The sequence below is a fragment of the Chiloscyllium plagiosum genome, unplaced genomic scaffold (assembly GCF_037043375.1).
Source record: "Chiloscyllium plagiosum isolate Xiang-an unplaced genomic scaffold, Cpla_swu_hap1 HiC_scaffold_51, whole genome shotgun sequence".
NCBI lineage: Eukaryota > Metazoa > Chordata > Chondrichthyes > Orectolobiformes > Hemiscylliidae > Chiloscyllium > Chiloscyllium plagiosum.
Window position 1 is genome coordinate 41,280,162 of NW_028270189.1, and position 15,723 is coordinate 41,295,884.

General features: G+C 45.7%; 1 long non-coding RNA gene across 1 annotated transcript; it reads right to left on the reverse strand.

Annotated features, from left to right (window-relative positions):
- Positions 1-4,522: 4,522 nt before the first annotated feature.
- LOC148135227 (uncharacterized) lies at positions 4,523-13,239 on the reverse strand. The gene is made up of 3 exons (XR_015755552.1): positions 13,144-13,239; positions 7,746-7,853; positions 4,523-4,631 (listed from the first exon to the last, which is right to left on the reverse strand). It is a non-coding gene; the product is annotated as an uncharacterized LOC148135227 (long non-coding RNA).
- Between the last annotated feature and the right edge of the window lie 2,484 nt (positions 13,240-15,723).

A 15,723-nucleotide genomic window follows, 5' to 3' on the forward strand; every position in this document is an offset into this window, starting at 1 on the left:
CCACACACCAGGCCTTGTTCTCACAGCCTGCCATTACACTTTACCTATGGTTAGCCACGAACTGTCTCCATCAACAGCTAGTCACCCTCCCCCAGCCAGATGGTTATCCTTTATCCAACTGTTCCTCTCACTCTATCCCCACCTATCCTTTACTCCTTTTATCCTTCTCCCACACTATCTTCTGAACATAAACTTACTTTTATTCTCAGTAACATCTGTTCTGTGGAAGGGACATCGGATCTTAAACTTTAACTCTGATTTCTCTTCACAGATACTGCCAGACCTGCTGAGCATTTCCAGAACCTCCCGGTTGTTGTTTCTGATTTACATCTTCTGCAGTTCTTTTGGTTTTAATTTACCGGGAGTTTGTAATTTAGGTCCAACAGCATCTGTCCCAGTCTCTGCTGTCTCTCCCAACCCCAAACAGTGACACTGCACTTGCACAGCTCATGGACATGTGTTGTCTTGCTGGCCACACCCCCATTCAATCCCATTGGCTGCAGGACCACACAGACTCTCCTCCCATTAGTCTAGAGCTGCCGTTAATCAGCCGGGCCCCATTGTGATGAGAGTGGAGGGCTAATCCCTCTCTCTGCCCTGGGATGAGCTTCATCATTCACAGTGAATGGGGCAGTATCACAGAGCACAGGGCCTGGGGGCTATTCAGCCCATTGGGGCTGTACTCTCTCCCTTTGGAGATGCTGCAAGTCTGTCCCAAGTCCCCCCTCCATGTGCCCACAGCCCCCCAAATCTTTCCTTAAAAAGTAAATTCCAAGTCTGTTTCAGAATACCTGCTGAATCTGTGTCGTTCAGACTGTTCCAGATGCTCAGAACGTTGAGTAAAATAGTGTTCACATTTTCACCTTGTATTATTTGCCAATTACTTGAAAGTAGTTACTAAAAATTGTGACAGTGTTAACAATTCCCCTCTCTCTCTCTCTGCAAATTCAAGACCTTGGAACCAAATCTGCACCAGATCGAAATCACTGCTTCACCTTCTCAGCTCCAAGGATAATTATCTGTGCTTCAGCTAGCTCTCCACACAATAGAGTTATACATCTTAATTTATTAAGATCAAAGAAACAGACCTTCGGTCCAATTCGTCCGTGCCAACAAGGAATCCTAAACTAATGGATTCCCATTTACCATCTATTGTCCTGCATCCATCAAAACCCTTCTTATTCATGCACCCAATTGGAAGCCTTTTAAATGTTGTGATTTTATCAGCCTCCACTACTTCATCTGGTAGCTCCTCCCATACACACACCACACTCAGCTTGAAAACGTTCCCACTTAGATCCCTTTTAAATCTTTGCCCTCTCAACTTCAACCCATGTGCTCTAGTTTTGGACCCACCTAACCTGAGGAAATAGGACTCCGGCTGCTCACCTTATTCACATCCCTCGTGATTTTATAAATCTCCATGAAGTCATCTCTCAGTCTTTGACTCTCCAGAGAAAATAGCCCCAGCCTATTCAGCCTCTCCCTGTAGCCCAAATCCTCCAATCCTGGCAACGCTTTTGTAAATCTCGTCCAAACCTTTTCAAGTTTCACAACATCCTTCCCAGAACAGGGAAATTCAAACTGAAATCAGAATTCCAGATGTGGCTTAATCAACGTCCTGTCCAGCCACAGTATGACGTCCCAGCTTCTGTATTCAATGCATTGACCAAAAACGGAGTGTGTAAATGGAGTCACATTTGCCAGCGGTTCACCCTTATCCCTCTAAAACCTTCCTATTCATATACACAATCAAATGCCTTTTAAATGCTGCAATTGTACTAGCCTCCACCCCTTCCTCTGGCAGCTCATTCCCTACTTGCAATGCACTCAACATGAATAAGATGCCCCTTAGATCCCTTTTAAATCTTTTCCCTCTCACCTTAAGCCTGTACCCTCTAGTTCTGGACCCAACGAACTTGGGAAAAAGTCCCTGACTGCTCACCTTATCCATGCCCTTCATGATTTTATAAGATCACCTCTCAGCCTCCAACTCTCCAGGGAAAATAGTCCCAGTCTATTCAGCCTTTTCCAATAGCTCAAACCGTCCAACCCAGGCAAAATCCTTGCAGATATTTTCTGAACAATTTCAAGTTTCTCAACATTATTCCAAGAACGGGGAGATTGGAACTGAAAACAGAATTCCAGACGGGCTTTAATCAGTGCCCTGTCTTGCCACAATATGACGTCACAACAGCTGCATTCAATGCATTGACCAATAACGGGGGGGGGGGGGGGGGGGGGGGTACCAAATGCTACATTCACTACCCTGCCTACCTGTGACTCTACTTTCAAGCAACTATAAACCTGCACTCCAAGGTCTCTTTGTTCAGCAATATTCCCCAGGACTTTACCATTAAGTGTATAAGTCCTGCCCTGATTTGTCTTTCCAAAATACAACAGTTCACATTTATCTAAATTGAACTCATTCTGCCAATCCTCGCCCCAGTGGCCCATCTGATCAAGATCCTGTTGTATTCTGAACTAACCTTCTTCACAGTCCACTACACCTCCAATTTTGGTGTCTTCTGTAAACCTACTGACCATACCTCATATAGTCACATCCAAGTCATTTATTTAAGGGCCCAATATCCATCCTTGCAGCACATTGCTCCTCACAGGCCTCCAGTCCGCAAAACAACCCTCCATCATCATCCTCTGTCTCCTACCTTCAAGGCAGTTTTGTAATGGCTTGCTCTCCCTGCATGCCATGTTATCTAACCCTGCGAACCAGTCTGCTTTGTGGAACCTTGTTGAATGTCCATATAAACAACATTCACCACCTGGCTTCATCAATTTTCTTTGTCACTTCAAAACATTCAGTCAAGTTAGTGAGACATGATTGTGCATGTACAAAGCCACATTGACTCTCCCTGTCATTCCTTACCTTTCCAAATAGATGGATATCCTGTCCCTCAGAATCCCTTCCAACAACTTGGCTGCCACTGACTTCAGGCTCACTGTTCTCTTGTTCCATGGCCTCTCCTTACCACCTTTTAAAAATAATGGCACCTCACCTGTCGCTATCAACGATACAAATACCTCAGGAGAGCTGAAAATGTGTTGCTGGAAAAGCACAGCAGGTCAGGCAGCATCCAGGGAACAGGAGAATCAACGTTTCGGGCATCGAAACGTCGATTCTCCAGTTCCACTGATGCTGCCTGACCTGCTGCGCTTTTCCAGCAAAACATTTTCAGCTCTGATCTCCAGCACCTGCAGACCTCACTTTTACCTCAGGAGAGGCCCAACAATCACTTCACTAGATTTCCAGAAAGTTCCAGAATACACCTGATCATTTTCCAGGGCTTTATCCACCTTGATGCGATTTAAGACATCCAGTACCACCTCCTCTGTAACATGGACACTTTTCAAGTTATCACTGTTTATTTCTCCAAACTCTCGAGCTTCCATATACTTCTCCAGTAAAAATAACGTGAAATATTTGCATATCTTTCGCACCCCCTGTGGTTCCATAGACAGCCTTGTTGACCTTTAAGGGGTCCTATTCTCTGGTCCAGTTAATCTTTTGTCTGTGATATATTTGTTTAATCTCTTTGGATTCTATTCCAGGACATCCCAGAAAGGCCTACTTCACGGACCGTAAATTTCCTCTGACTTGATCAACACATACCCTCCACTTCCCGCACCTCCACCTTTACCCCACCCCTCCAGCCACAATAAAGAATATAACCCTGCGGTCTTCACCTTCCACCCCACTAATCTCCAGATACAGCGCATCAACCTCTGTTATTTCTGCTACCTAAAGTCAGACCCCACCACCAGAGACATATTTCCCTCCCCACCTTTATCTGCGTTCCGCAGAGACCATTCCCGCTGCGCCTTCCTTGTTCGGTCCACACCCTCCCACCAACCCACGCTCCACACCCTTGACCCTCCCTTGCGGCCATGGGAGATGTAAAACATGCGGCCACACCTCCTTCTGACCTCTGTCCAAGACCTCAAAAGGATCTTTTCACATTAGGCAGAGGTTTGCCTGCCCATCCCAAAATCTCATATACTGCATCTGGACACTATGGGAAATTTAACATGGTTCATCCAACTAACCTACACATCTTCGGACTGTGGGAGGAAACTGGAACACCCGAAGGAAACCCTCACAGACACTGGGGAGAATGTGACAACTTGAACACAGGCAGTCGCCTGAGGCTGGAATCAAACCCAGGTCCCTGGTGCTGAGGAAGCAGCGCTAACCACTGAGCCACAATACTGTGGGATCTTTGGTGCTGATGCGCTGCCCCACTGATACCTCAGTCACTCACCCTGCCTCATTTCCTAAGTGGCAGTGATGACGGAGTGAAATTATCGCTAGACAGTTAATCCAGAGACCCAGATAACGTTCCGGTGACCCGGGTTTGAATTCCATCACGGCAGATTTTGGAACGGGAATTCAATAAATATCTGGAAAAAATAATCTAGTGACGACAAGGAATCCATTGTCAATTGTTGGAAAAACCAATGTTGTTCACTCATGACCTTTCGGGAAGGAAAATGCCATCCTTACCTGGCCTGGTCTGCATGGGACTCCAGACCTATAGCAACGTGGTTGACTCTTAACTGCCCTTTGGGTAAACGCAGCAATAAATGCTGGCCGAGCCAGTGACAGCCTCATCCTGTGAATGAATAAAGAAAACAGGTCAGGTTTTGTTCCTTCTCTAGTAGGTACATCCTACAAACTGAATCTGAAACATTCTCGTACACAGTGAACAAATACCTTTCCATCCAAGCCCTTAACACTACAGCACTCCGAGGCCATGTTGGTAAAGTTAAAACCCCTTATCATTGCATCCATATTATTCTTACAGATAACTGAGGTCTCCTGGTAAAATTGTGTCTCAATTCCCCGCTGACTATTGGGAGAGAGTCTATAATACAATCCCAGTAAGATGGTCATCCCTTTGTTATTTCTCAGTACCAACCAAATAACTTGCCTGGATGTACTCCCAGGAATATCCTCCCAAAGCCCAGCCATAATGTTATCTCTAATCAAAAACACCTCTCTCCCTGCTCTGTTGGCCCCTTTCTATCCTTGCTATAGCATCTATACCCTGGAACATTAAGCTGCTCGTCCTATCCATCCCGGAGTGATGCCTCTGTAATTGCTGTAATATCCCAGTGCCATGTTCAAAACCATACCCTGAGCCTACCTCCCTGACTTGTAAGGCCTTTTGCACTGAAATAAATGCAGTGCAACTGGTCCGTCGCACCTCATTCTGTGACTTGCTCTTGCCTGCCTTGACAGTCTGACTGGTGAACAGTACCAGCCTCAGACTCGCCTCTTTTCTCACTATCTCTTTAGGATTACCCCGACTCCCTCACAGGTTTAATGCCTCCCGAGTGGCACTAGCAAAACTCCCTGCTCGTCAGGGCCCATGCTTTCCCCTTCCTTTGCCATTGGTACCAATGTACAATGTCCTCCCACTGGTTATTTTCCCTTTTGAGAATATTCTGCTCCCTCTGTGAGACATCCTTGACACTGGCACCAGGGCAGCACCAGCCCATTCTGATGTCTCACTGTCAGCTGCAGAAATGGCAGACTGTGCCCCTGACTGGAGAGTCCCCTATCACCATCGATCGTGTGGAACTGGATATACCTCACATTATGTTAGAAGCCAGTCTCAGTACCAGTAACTTGGCTGTCAGTGCTACATTCCCCTGAAAGTCTATTACCACCTACATTTTCCAAAACAATACACTTGCCTGAGATGGGGATAGCCACAGGAGACTCCTGCAGTACCGACCTACCCCCCTAGCTTTCCTGGCGGTAATCCATCTACCTGACTGTATCTGCAGTATCCTGCATTCCTGAGACTGCCACCTCTTACACCCCCCGTCTCCTGTCAATTCCTCACTGCCTTTAATCACTCCTCCACCAATCCATGCGATCCAATAGGATTAGCAATCACACTTGCTGCAGACATAATCATCAGGATCATTGAAACTCTCCCTAATCTCCCACATCCGACAGGAACAGCACGCCACTCTACAACAGGCCATCTCTCCGCCTTAACAATCTACAGACCAAGACAAAGGCACAGTCTTACTGCTCAAAAAATACTGCCCGAGAATAACTTAATGCTTACGGTTCATATCTTAAACATTTAATCAAGGGACCGTAAGACATTAAAAAGAAATCCTCACCTTACTCACTATTGTAGATTGAATAAAATAAAACCAGCTAAGATTGACATTTGAAGAGACTGAAACTCACTGAGCTGATCCCCGGCTCGGAGTACTTCCAAGAGTGAGGTCTCTCGGAGGGCAGCTGTGAAATGTCACTGTTTCTCTTCTCTGCCCGCTCCATTTCCAAAGAGGTTTTTAACTTCACAGCAAGTCAGCTCAGAGAGGTCACTGCTTGGTTTTACTCACTGGGGTTGCCTTTGCTGCCCAGACCAGTATTTCTTGGCCACCTTTACTTGTCTTGGAGAAGGTGGTGGTTAACCGCCTCCCTGAAATGCTGCAGTCCATGTACACCACAGTGATGTTTGGACAACAATCCCCCTCTGGCCCCACATCCCTCGCTGTCTCTGTAATCCCCCTCCGGCTTCAGAAATTACATGTCCATGGCATAAGATTTTTATTTGGATTCATTTTTGTTTAATAAACCCCCCCGCCCCCCCGCCAAGAAAGTGAAATATTTCCCCCCCAAACAAATTTCTGTTGATTGACCTTTCGGAGAGGCTGACACATGGACGTTGCAGTATTTTATCTCACATTGTACATCTAGAATGATGGAACTTTCTTTTAACATTGCTAAAAGGGAGGCAATGGCTTAATGGTATTCCTGCCAGATGAGTGACATGTGCAATGTTCCAAGGATTAGGGATAGAATCCCAACATGGCTGATGGTGGCATCGGAATTCAATACAATCTAGAATGAAAAGTCGAATGATGACCATGAAACTATTGTCGATTGTTAAATACCCATCTGGTTCACTAATGTCCTGTAGGGAAGGAAACGGTCATCCTCACCTGATCTGGCCAACATGTGACTCCAGACCCACAGCAATGTTGTTAACTCTCAACTGCCCTCAGGAAAAATACTTTACAAACTGTTAACAAATACTCCGCAGGTATCACTTAAAAACTGGCAGTTCACCTTGGGACCATGTGAATTTCTGAACGGCCTGAACTAAAACTGAGTTTCAGCCTCACCTTCTCCCCGTCTCACATCAGTCTGTTTACACCCAACTCCAGAACACTCTCATTGAGCCAAGCAGCCCGCATAGTGCTGCCCTTTCATTTTCATTGTCTGCTCATACCTACATTGCCCTCAGCCTCCTGTACTGTTCGAATGCATCTCAATGGGAGCTCAGGGACAGCACCTCATTTCTCAAATCAGCCCTTTGTAACCCCTGAGTCAACATGGACTTCAGCAGTTTCTGAATGAACAGACAGTTGTCAGAATCTGGAACATTCCACCTGAAATGGTGCTGGAATTTGAGTCCATAAGGAATTTTAATGAGAAGTTTGCAGGTAATTGAAAACATGAAGTTTACAGGTTAGCATCATGAAGTGGGTGGTTGGGTCTAAATCTGAGAGTTCGTACAAAGAGACGAGGTGTAATTTGGATAAATCTGTGCTCCCTCTCAGGCCAATATCTCCTTCCTCAGCTGCAGGGCCCAGAACAGAGCACACACCCAAAGGGTGATCCAACCACGAATTTGTACATCTTTCTGCTTAACAAAAATATTGGAGATATCTTCCCACAAACAGAACAGACAAACCTTTCTCCTTCCACAGTTAAATGCCAATGATATTCAGATCCTGATGACTCCATTGACTGTAAAAACTTGCTTTTGAGATCCCAGCCTCAATTATTCTGATTTAATATCCTATGAAATGAATTCACAAAACAAAACTCACAGTCAGTACAGGAAGAATATAAAGACATACATTTTTCTTGGTATGTGCTTGATGTGTAAATGCCTCTCTTCAAGTTGCATGCCTCCCCCCACCCATCATAGGAAGGGGACATGCACATGCGCTTCACTGTACCTTACCCCCAATAAAAATGGCGGCCATATCCCAGAACCTTTCACCGCCTGAGGGCCACAGCCATTTTCCCATCTGCTGCAAACGCGGGATTAAGAGTTTCTAATTCAGATTTACGAACCACACAGAGTGTAATTAAAACTTCCCAGTCTAAAGTGACTCATTATCTCCCTGTCTCCGAGGCCACTCTCCCCTTTCCTGTTTGCGTCTCCCACATTCACCAATGGCCGAGTCACGTGCCACTGCATCGGCCGAGTTACTGGTGACGTGTCATCCCACTGGCCACGCCCCTCATTCACTCCCATCGTTTGGATGACCAGTTGGTTCCACTTGGTCCACCAGTCCCACTACCTTTTCCTATTGGTCCGAAGCTGCCATCAATCAGCTGGACCCCATTGTGAGGTCAGTGGTGGTATCCTCCACCTGTCTGAATCACACCCAGAAGGTGTATGGATGGTGTCAATCAGGAACAACAAGCAGAAGGTGCTGGGAAAGCTCAGCACGTCTGGCAGCATCTGGGAACAGAAATATGTCCAGTGGCCCTTCCTCGGATCCGATGGGAGCTGGGAAAATTAGACTCTTGACAGCATGGAAACAGGTATTCGGCCCAAAATGTCCACAGCGTCCCTCCGAAGGGTATCCCACCCAGACCAATTCCCCTACCCTACTACTGCATATTTCTCCTAATTAATGCACCTAACCTACACATCCCTGAATATTATGGGAAATTTAGCTTGGCCAATTCAACTAACCTGCAGATCTTTGTATTGCAGGAGATAGGTGTTAAAGTGTAAATAACAGGGAGGGACAGAACCCAAAGAGAGACTGGAACATTTGGAAAGAAAAATGAGTGGATTACGATCTGGCTGGGATGGTGCATAGCTGTTAATGGACGGGACAGGAACCTGTGTCTGGCAGCATCTCAGTGGAGGTGGCCGAAATGACAACTGATGATCTATGTTCTGCTGAAAAACAGACCCCGAACTTCCAGCTGCCTGCCACTTTAAACACACGAGCCTGTTCCCTGGCCAACATCTCTATCTCATGCTTACTGCTGTGTCCCAGTGAAGCCAGAACATACCAAATGGCCCCATATTTCGAGGACTGCAATTTCCCCTCCCATATGGTCAATACCATCCAATGTATCTCCTCCACTTCCTGCACCTCTGCCTTTGAAACCCACATCTCCAACTGCAACAAGGAGAGAACCCCCCCCCCCCCCACCTCCACCAAGTCCTTACCTTCCACCCAGATACAACACATCATCTTCTATCATTTCCACCAGCTACAATCAGACTGCACCACCAGATTCTTCAGGGGTTTGACCGAATAAGTACTGATGTGTCCGAGGGTAAATACTGAGGGGGGTGGGGGGGGTGGGGGGGGGGGGGGTGGTTAAATCTGAAACCAGATTCTGAGCCAGTCACAGAATCAAGGGTTCTGCTTTGGGTTCGTCAAGTTTAAGGCAACACAGACACTGGTAAGGGGTTTCAGTAGCAATGGAGCCGAGATGAGGAGGAGATAAGCAACGGTTTAAAGATTGGAATTCCTGGTGTTTGTGATTGTGTAGATGTCTAATCAGAAGGTCAGCTTCGCGTCAGATATAACAGGAGTATTGTGATGAGTCTAGTTCTGCTGCATAGTTCCCAGTGAGAGGGAGAGGCTCAGCAGTTAGGGAAAGGAACTTGTTAGGCAACGGGTTTAACCATTACAATGTTTTATTGGAGGAAACTGCACCTAATCGAGTCGTGGGAGCGTGGTAAGCAGTTTGATAACTGAGTAACAGTGGAGTAATGGAGAGGGATGATGGGGAGGGAGAGCTGGGCATTGTCATTGTACATGTGAAACCCAACATGGTACTTTTGCACAATGTCACCTCCTGGCAGTATGTAGGTGAGATACAGGAGGGGCCAAGGATAGATCCACGAGGGACACCAAATGCAAGGAATTCAGAAAGGAAAGGGAAAGTGGAGATGGAGCAGCATTTTCCACCAACCGTGAGGTCAAATGTCAGTTTTTCACAGAATGGGTGAGAAGGACCATAACCAGAAAAGATAGAACAAGAAACAATGTCTGTGAATCGGTGAGGGGGACTGATGAGGAGGAGGAGAAAAGAGAGTTGGAAAGTCTATGGTTTAGTGAGATTAGGGTACAGGGTCAAGATGAGCTCTGATAAGGCTTGACATGAGATGAGATTGGAGAAAGATGTAGGTTTGGACAAAAACCGGGAACACCACATGAAGCAGTTTGACTTAGTGGGCTAGTGGGAGGGAGGGAAGCAGCAGATCGGATTATCTCAGTCTTAGTGACAGAGAAACTCCATGTGCTCCAAACTCTTGTTGTTGGAGGGGAGAGTGGAGGAGACAGGAGGATGGACAGTGTTTACAAAGAAACAAAATCTGGGTAAGTGATATTTAAAGTGAGTGAACAAACCTAATGTATTTAAATTTTATCCAAAATATTAAAACAAATGACTGAAGTCCTGGTTCGAATTCCATCTTGGCAGATGGTGGAATCTGAATTCAAGAAAAAATAACTGGAATTAGGAATCCCCTGAACTCCATGGAATCATTGTCAATAGCGAAAAACATCCTGCCAACCTGACAGTGACCCAGCAAGCTACTCACTGAAATAATCACTGCAAAGGAATGAAACTGGATGGACCACTCGGCATCTAACATGGCACCAGAAAATACAACCACAGAATCAGCCCTCTCGATGGTGCAATGTCTTCCAGACGAACATCTGGATTTTGGTACCAAAATGTGCAGAGCTGTCTCACAGACCAATCAAGGAACAGCCTGACATACTCATACTCATGAAATCAACCCTTACAGACAATGACCAGACACCACCATCACCATCCCACGATATTGAAATTGTGGTGATGGAAAAGCGCAACAGGTCAGGCAGCATCCGAGGAGGAGGAGAATCGATTTTTCGAGCCTAAGCCGTTCATCAGCCTGACCTGCTGTGCTTTTCCAGCACCAGACTCTTGACTCTGATCTCCAGCATCTGCAGTCTTCACTTTCTCCTGAAATCTCTGGATATGTCCTGCCCCACCAGCAGGACAGACCAGGCAGAGGTCGTGGCACAGACAGGGAGGATTTGCCCTGGGAGTACTCAGCATTGACTCCGGACACCAGGAAATCTCATGGCTCCTGCTGATTACCACGTACCGTCCTCCCTTGGCTGATGGATCAGTTCTACTTCATGTTGAACAACATTTGAAGGAAGCACTGAGGAAGTAAAATGGTGTCAAACGTACTCTGGGTACAGGATTTCAATGTCCACAATCGAGACTAGCTCTGCAACAGAATTACTGACTGAACTGGTCAGGTCCTAAAGGACATAGCTTTCCTTTTGGAGACACAAGTCTTGGCTTAAAGTTGAGAAAAACCTCCATTGTGTTGAGTGACACTATCACCGTTCTAATTGGAACAGACTTTGAAGAGATGTAGGATCTCAAACTGGGTTTCTCTGAGGCACTGTGGGACATCACCAGTAGCAGAACTGTACTCCAGCACAATCTGAAATCTCATGGGTTTGCAAATCCCACACTCACCCATCACAATGGACAGGAAAGGAGGGCATGCCATGAGCAGCACCAGGCAGACCTAAAAATGAAGTGCCAACCTGGTGAAGCTACCAAACAGGACCATCTGCATTTCAAACAGCATCAGCAGCAAGCAACAGAGCTAAACAATCCCACAACCAATGGAACAGATCGGAGCTCTGCAGTTCTGCCACACCCAGTTGTGAACGGTGATGGACAATTAAACAACTCACTGGAGGAAGCATCACAGAAATCCCCACCCTTACTGATGGAGGGGCCTCACACATCCATGCACCAGATAAGATGACAGCATTTGCAGCAATTTGCAGCCAGAAGTGTAAAGTGAGATGATCCATCTCAGCCTTCTCCAGTGGTTTCCAACATCACAGATGTGAGTTTTAAACCAGTTTGAATAACATCAAGAAATGCTTAAGTCGTGCAAAGGCTACGGGCCCTGCCAATATTCTGGCAATAATACTGATGGCTTGTGCTCCAGAACTTGCCACCAACCGAGCCAAGTACCACTCCAGCACTGGCATCTACCGACAATGTAGAACATTGCCCAGGCATGTTCAACACAGGGCAATCCAACCCAGGCAATTTCCCTCTATCAGTCCACACTCGATCAGCAGTAAAGTGATGGAAAATGTCATCAACAGGGCTATCAAGCAGCAGCTGCTCAGCAACAGCCAACTGAGTGACACTCATTTTAGGCTCCACCAGGGCCACTCAGCTCCCGATTGTGTTACCGCCCTGATTCACAACCTGACGACCAACTGAATTCCAGAGGTAAGGTGACGGTGACAGCCCAGTCCCACTCCAAGATCACTATTTCTAGCTGATTCTACCCTTGTCTCAGCTCATATACTCTCATCCACCTTGTGTTATCTCCAGAATTCATTATCCAAACACACTCCTACCAGCTTCCCACATTCAATCTCCCTGTAATCTCAAGAAAAACTAAATCTCTGCTGCCCAAGTACTCCCTTGTACCAAAACATGTTGATCCATCAAAAGGCTCCTATTCATAATCAACAACATAGAGCCACAGAGATATACAGCATGGAAACAGACCCTTCAATCCATCCCGTCCATGCCGACCAGATATTCCAACCCAATGTAGTCTCATCGGCCAGCACCTGGCCCACATCCCTCAATTTAAAATTCTCATTCTTGATTTAATTCCTGGTTGTGATCATCCCTAGCTTGCCGCATCACACATCCTTGAAGACCTCGACAACCCATTGTGTTCGAAACACCCAATGATCTGTTCATTCATTATTTCACCTGTGTGGCTGCTTTTACAGTTGCCAAAGCAACATTTTCTGAAATTCGCAGCCAAAACCTCACAGGTCTGCTTTCCTCCTTTAAGACATTCCTCAAAGCCTGCTTATTTGGCAATGCTTTTGGTCACCTGACCTAACATCATCAGTCTCTGACCTTATGCCTAAAGTTCCCAATAATATTTTTGTGAAATTATAAGCAGGATAATAAAACTACAAACTGTTCTTGATTTGGACATTATTTTCAAATCATCACTGTTGCTGTCATGAATAACCTATAATGCCACTTACCCAACCACACTGTGAGAGCACCTTCACCACACAAACTGCAGCTGTACAAGAAAGTCAAACATCACCCTCTCCACAGGCAACAGGGCTTTGGCATTAATCACTGGAAGGAGAAACACAGTCGATGTTTCAGGGAGTGCAAAACGGATTACAGGGAATGAAAATGGTGCAGAATTTGATAGTCAGAAATGGAAGGAAAATGCATTTGCTTATTGGGAAAAAAAGAATTCTCGACTGTCAAAGATTTTCCAGAAAAAAATTAAGCAGCATATGGTCAGGGGCTGTGCGGCAGTGAAAAATTAACTTACAAAAATGTCTGTAAAAGTAATAGTAAAATACTAAACAGACCAAATATACACCCATTGTTTGAGACTGAGGAAGCTAGATATTGACAAAGTGGTCATGAGGGAGCCCAGAGATGAAGCAGAGCAATATAAGCTGTTATGATCCCACATAGAGATGTATAGCACCGACACAGACCCTTCGGTCTAACTCATCCATGCCAACCAGGTTTCCAAACCTAATCTATTCCCATTTGCCAGCACTTGGCCCATATTCCTGTAAATGCTTCCTAATCATATCATGTGTCCATTTAGATGCCTTTAACATGTTTTAATTGTACTAGCCTCCACCACTTCCTCTGGCAGCTCATTCCACCCACTGCATGAAAGAGTTGTCCTTTAGGTCCCTTTCAAATTTTCTCCGTTCACCCTAAAGCAATGCCCTCTACTTCTAGACACTCCTACTCCAGGGAAAACACCTTGTTCATTTACTCTATTCATGCCCCTCATGATTGTATAAACCTCCATAACATCACCACTCAGCCTAAAGCACTCCAGGGAAAACAGCCCCAGCCTTTTATGCCTCATCCTACAGCTCAAATCCTCCAACCCCAACAACATCTTTGTAAGTCTTTTTTGAAACCTTTCAAGTTTCACAGAACCCTTCTGATAGGAGGCAGGCCAGAACTGCACACACTATTCCAAAAGTGGCCTAACAAATGTCCTGTACAGCAACATGACCTCCCACATCCTATACTCAATGCTCTAACCAATAAAGGAAAATATACTGAACACCTTCTTCAGCATCCTATCGACCTGCAACTTGACTTGCAAGGACTATGAACCTGCAATCCAAGGTCTCTTTGTTCTGCAAACGTCTCCAGGGCCTTGCCATTCAGTGTACAAGTCCTGCCCTGATGTGCTTTTCCAAAATGCAGCACCTCATTTATCTAAATTAAACCTCATCTGATCAAAATCTTATTGACATCTGAGGTAACCTTCATTATCCACAATACCTCCAATTTTGTATGACCTGCAAACTCATTTACGATACCAAATCATTTAAATGAATGACGAAACAAATCCAGAAATAAACATTCATTTCTCTGAGTTTGAATGTGCTCTGTGTAGATCCTGCCAAATGACTCTGTACCAGAGAAAGGCTGCACCTGAGCCTGGCTGCACCTTGCCCCCTACAAAGCTGGCGGCTCCGCACGTGTCCAGTGAATTCTTGCCCCGAATAAAGATGGTGGCGCGCACTCATGCCTGCAGCCACACTGAGGCAATTCCCCGTTTACTGAAAACACGAGACTGGGACGTTCAAATTTGTGTTTTCCGATGTGCACATTTTGTTTGTAAAACCTCTCCGCTCATACAGAATCGCTCTCACCTCCTGCGGTTCCACAGACAGCCTTGATGATTTTTGCGGGTACCTATTCTCTGCCTGGTTACTCATTTGTCCTCAGTGTATTTGTACAATCACTTTGGATTCTCCTTAAACCTATTTCCTAAAGCTATCTCATGTCCCCTTTTTGCCCTCCTGGTTTACCTCGAGTATACTCCTACTGCCACTACACTCCTCTAGGGATTCACACAAACACAGCTCTCTGTACCTGCCATATCCCTCCTTCAGTTTCTTGACCAGGTCCACAATTTCTTTCGTCAGGCAGCACTCTTTACACCTACCAGCCTTGGCCTTAACAGGAACATACTGTCTATGTACTCTCATTGTCACAGGCCTATGGAGGCAATGGCAGATGAGGATACAGAAGCAATCATTCCCAGTAAAGAGGTAATGTTGTGAAAGATAACAGCCTAAAGGTAGATGGGTCTCCTGGCTCTGATGGAATGTATCCCAGGGACTAAAAGATCTGGTGGGAAAGGGGGGGGGGGGGGGGTGGGGAAGAGAGAATAACAAATAGACCTCGTAATAATCCACTAAAAGTTGTTGGATGTCTGGTTTTGACAGACTGGAAGCTGCAAATGTGGTGGTACTATTTTTCAAAAAGGATCCGATGGTTTAACGTCTGTAGTGGAGAAAATGCTTGAACCTCTCAAGGAAGTAGTGGTGAGATATCTGGGTAGAAATTGTCTCATTGAGCAGACACAGCATGGATTCATGATTGGCAGGTCACGTTTAACACGTTTACTGGAATTACTTGAGGATGCGACGAGTGCCGTGGACAAGGGGGACTCGGTGGATATGGTGTACCTGGATTTCCAGAAGGCATTCGATAAGTTGCCACATAAAAGGCTGCTGAATAAGGTAAAGATGCATGGCATTATGGCAATTATCATTGAT